The sequence below is a fragment of the Peromyscus leucopus genome, chromosome 3 (assembly GCF_004664715.2).
Source record: "Peromyscus leucopus breed LL Stock chromosome 3, UCI_PerLeu_2.1, whole genome shotgun sequence".
NCBI lineage: Eukaryota > Metazoa > Chordata > Mammalia > Rodentia > Cricetidae > Peromyscus > Peromyscus leucopus.
Genome location: NC_051065.1, coordinates 46,315,851 through 46,320,805, shown reverse-complemented (window position 1 = coordinate 46,320,805; position 4,955 = coordinate 46,315,851).

Sequence of the window (4,955 nt, the reverse complement as noted above, 5' to 3'; positions counted from 1 at the left end):
GACATTGGGAGGAAGAAGAGCAGGTGGATCTTGGGGAAGGTTGGAGTTAATCGGGAGTATGGGTATGACCCAAATACATTGAGCACATATAAAAAATATTCAAAGAATTAGTAAGAATCACTACTAAAAGAAGAGTCTTCCAGTAGGTAATTTGATATGGGATGTGTCAGGGAAAGTAGAGTGGGGGGAGGTTGGGAGATGGGACAGTCATAGAGGCATGAAGGCTTTGGGAAATTAACCATCAGAAGGGGTGCTTTGAGTCTTTGGATGAACCATCCACCCATGTACCAGAGCAATTATTTATTTCAGTTTTTCTTCTATAGAAGATCAGTGCTTGCTTTTGAAAGGAGGTCCTCTAATCAGTGATGGAAACAGTGATGTCACCATGAAGCCATGCTCCACCTTGAGGAGACAGAGGTCCTAGAGACTTCAGCTGGGGCTTTTCATGCTCACGTGGGATTTCTATGGGTAAAGCCACTACCTCATCCTGCTATGGGCACCAGGCTCCTTTTCTGCATGGTCCTTTGTTTTTTGAGAGCAGGTGAGTTTCCAGAGATAAAGAATCTGCAGTTTGGGACATTGCTTGTTATGGTCGTAATTACATTCTTTATTCTTTATTCCTTTCTCTTTCTTTTCAGAACCAACAAATGCTGGAGTCACCCAAACACCCCGACACAAGGTGACAGAGAAGGGGCAAGAAGCAGCTCTGAGATGTGAACCAATTTCAGGACACACTACTATTTTCTGGTACAGGCAAACCCCTGTGAGGGACTGGAATTCCTGATTTACTTTAACAACCGGGATCCTATAGATGAAACAGGGATGCCCAAGGAACGATTTTCAGCTCAGATGCCTAATGCAAAGCTCTCCACTCTGAAGATCCAGCCCACACAACCCCAGGACTCAGCTGTGTATCTCTGTGCCAGCAGCTTAACCACAGAGCTGCAGAATCATATCCAGCTGGGGCAGAAACCATATGCTTCCCCTTCCCTGTCTGTCTCCCAGAAACAGTTCTCAGCAGGGGTCCCAGGGTCTTCTCACAACAGGAAGGATATGGGTTTAATGTCTTCTCTGTCCCTAGAGAAGACAAGAACAGAGGCTAATGAGTATCACATTAAGAAGCCTCCTTTAGGAAAATATGTATGTGGAGAAAGGTGTGTGTGTGTGTGTGTGTGTGTGTGTAAGGTGGGTAGGTGGAGATGGGTGGTGAGCAGGCAGAGATGGTTCATGGGGTTCCTCATATGTTTTCACAAGTGTGAGTGAGTCTAAGATTAAGTATATGTGTCATTCAGTGGGCCTTTCATATGATTATTGAGCTGAAGACTGAGTGTCAGGCAGGCACAGGAAGAATGACTATCCCCTGTTGCTTTACATTGGGGCTTCAACACCAGTTTTTGTCTCCTCTTAAAAAATGCACAGCTTCCTTAACAGCTTCCAGTGTTGAGATGATACTTTCACTTGATGTCACGCCTCACTTGTTCACCTCCACCGATGTCCTACAGATCATCTCAGGTGTTTATCTCCATCCTCACATTTTATGCCCTCAGTGGCACTTGACTTGAATCCCTTTAACATAGTTACCTCCATTGTCCTATCCTGTTCCTTTCTTTTCTTTTCCACCTCTCTGATGCTGTGGATGCACCAATTCCTCACCTTGACAGGAAACTGCCATCTGTACATACGATTCTCCTTCATACTCATGTCTAGAATTGTATTTTTTCAATTATCAAGCACCCTTCTGTCATCTGTTTTACTGGATAGTCTTTGCATGCATATCTGCTGACTTGGATCATGTGATGGAAGTCAATATGTATGCATAGGAAGTTGTATATATTATTTTGTTGAAATATTTTCTACTTTGGTTGAGTTTGTTGGCTGCATTCATACATCATAAACTTTTGGCAATTATAAAAACATTGCAAATGTAATGTATAATCATACATTATTGATTGAATAAAGAAGTCAAAAGCAAGATGGTCATATTTACTTATTCACCAGAGAGAGATAAGCAAGGTGAACTGTCAAGGTATTCTCTTGCAGGACATGGGTGCTTGGGACAAAACTCTGGGAGAGCGGTACGTCTTATTCACTACTGAGCCAGCCTTCCCAGTCTTTAGGAATACTCTGCAAAATAATACAAGGAATACAGGCTTATTTAAGAAAAGGTCAAATCAACAAATCAATGAAGTTGAAGTTTATACCCACTTTCTTAAGGAAGGAGAAAGTTGGACAATAAATTTCCAGTTAGTTGTAGAATGAGAAGAAACAGAGGCAGAGCAGAGCAATGATCAGTCTTATCTTAGTCTATTTGTTTTTCTTCCTAAGTTTGAAACACTATTTACCACCACATTTAAATGTAAAAGAAATAACATAATCATACAATATAAAAGAAAAAACAATTATATATTTTTAAAAACAGCAGTTGATAGGAAACATAGGAAACGCTAAAATCCTAATAACCTGCATGCTTTTGGGCCAAATGTGGGCCTCACAGTGGGAACTAAAAGTTGAAGGACCATTTAAATAGATGGCACAAAAGGTTCTAGAATTACATCTCTTGCATTAATCATAGCCTCAAAATGGTCCCATTCTTCATGAACAAAAAGCATTACAATTGAAAAATCCAGAAATGAAATTAGAAGATTAAATGTTTGATCAGGCCTTTGGGTGAAAGATAAGAAAGATATATTAGCAGAGAAAAGAGAAAGTTCATGCTGCGCCTTACATATTTGTGAAGTGAAACTTTATGACATTGTGTAGAAGGAAAATCACATTTTTGGGGACTGGGAAGCTGGATCAGCAGTGAATAAGATGTACCGCTCTCCCAGAGGACCCGAGTTTTGTCCCAGGCACCCATGTCCTACAGCTCATGACTATCTGTAATTTCAACTCTAGGGGATCTGAGGCCATTTTATGGCCTCCATGGGTACTCACACATTTGGTATATACACCCCCCCCCCCACACACACACACATTTTAAATTAAAAATGGATCTTTGGTAAGAAAGAAAACCACATGCTCAGAAACTAATCCAAAGGCATCCATAGTCATTGAAATCCTTGGAATTCAACAATAAGAAATCCGATATTGTTCTGGAAGGGTCTTTTACTTCTTACTGGGGCAGATTAATAGGGATCAGAGTTAATCTCCCCCATTGAAATGGCTTTTGTAAAAAAAGGCAAAAAATGGGTGAAACAAGAGTTGGTAAGACTTTTGTTGTAAATCACACAGCAAAGTACAGAGGTGCCTGGAAGATGGAACACATTGTAGGAACCGTTACGGCTACCCTACACCCTACCATAATGCCTGGATGATGCTAAGGCTGTGGGCTGTGTAAGATCTGGGTTTGAACTGGATGATCTCCTTGTGCTCAGAGCTAGAAAGACAAGGAGATGTGCTGTAAGCAGCCACAGGAAATCTAATATACCTTAGCATGTCCCATCAATTAACATTAGACTAAACTTAGGTCCTAGTATTACTGCTTGCAAATCTAGTTTTCATGTTTTTATCTAACACCCTTCTCCAGCTGCAACTATCTGAAATGAGTGTGAGACTCTGAGGTCCCATCTCATACATGCCTTATATGGGCTCCAGCAAAGTTCAAATCCTCTGTCAAGGTTCAATTGTAGCACCATTTCCCCTCCCAAATTTTCCAGTCATTGTTTTTAATTAGTGCACTGTTGTTTTTAATAAAATTGCAGTCATTTGATTTTATCAATAAAGATTCAGGAGCCAGATGCTGGGGTGAAAACCTGCTAGCCCAGAGAGGCAGAGAAAGCACCTGACCTTCCTCCTCTGCTGATGTTGATGTGCCAGAAAAATCTTTCTCCTATGCTGTCTCAAACAAAACTCCTCAAATTGAGTGTCCCTCCCATCTACTTCCTGTGTACCTCTCTATCTGTTCTCCTTGCACCCTCTTACACTCTTTGGTGTTTTTTTTTTTCCTGTCAACTGGTTGCTTGGTCCACCTCTTGACCTATGATTGACTTTATTTAATCTTGTTTACAATTTTCAAGCAGAAAGCTCTTAGATTAAAGAGATGTGCTAGGGCTGAGCCACACTACAACTAGAAACATTGTTTTCCAGTAAATTACACAATCTTGGGGTTCGAAGTATTATCAAATATTTTGTAAGAGTGCACATCAATAAAATGAAAAAAAAAAGACAAAGTCTCATGTCTCCTTGTGAATATTGTATTAGTTGGGAAATACAAAAGAACAAATACCTGGAATAAATGAGTGAAGCAAATATATGTTCAAAGTAAATGATGCTACCTGATAAAGAGCACAGGGAAAGAATCCATAGGTAAGGTGGGATCTGCGTTGCCTGAGTAAGGTCTTGAAAGTTAAATGAGTTGTTCACAGAAGGACTCAACAAGGAAGTGGCCTTTGAATCTGGAATACTAAGAAAATGACACCTAGAGACTTGCAGAGATCAGGCAGAATAGTATTGTAACCAGAGGGAAAGTTGATACAATCAGCTATTGGATGAGAGCCTGGGAAACGGATCCACTCTGAAGGCCTGGAGGACTTGGAGGACACTGGTGCTTAATTCTTTGTTAGATGCCAAGACACTGTGGTCATTCATGCTCTTCAAATGCAGCCAACACCCTCTGGCCTCTGAACTCCAGAAGCAATCACAGAACCCTCTCTTTATGCTGCCTTCACTAAGAAGGGGGAAAGCACTTGACTTCATTCTTGGAATACAGAAGTACCCGAGAAAATATGGATGGTCATATTTGGGTTTTGAGAGATTCCTCAGCTTCCTAATGCCAGAGTCAAAATGTGCATTTCTGGTATTTTACTTTGTTTTTGAGTATATGCTACCTTGGGGGTAACAGCAGGATTCTAGCCCACCCTGCTAGCCTGAAAGTTTTGAAACTCTGAATGTCAGCCTACATCTTCAAATCCCTTCTCATAATCACATTAGAAACACCCACTGATGGAAGTAAATAC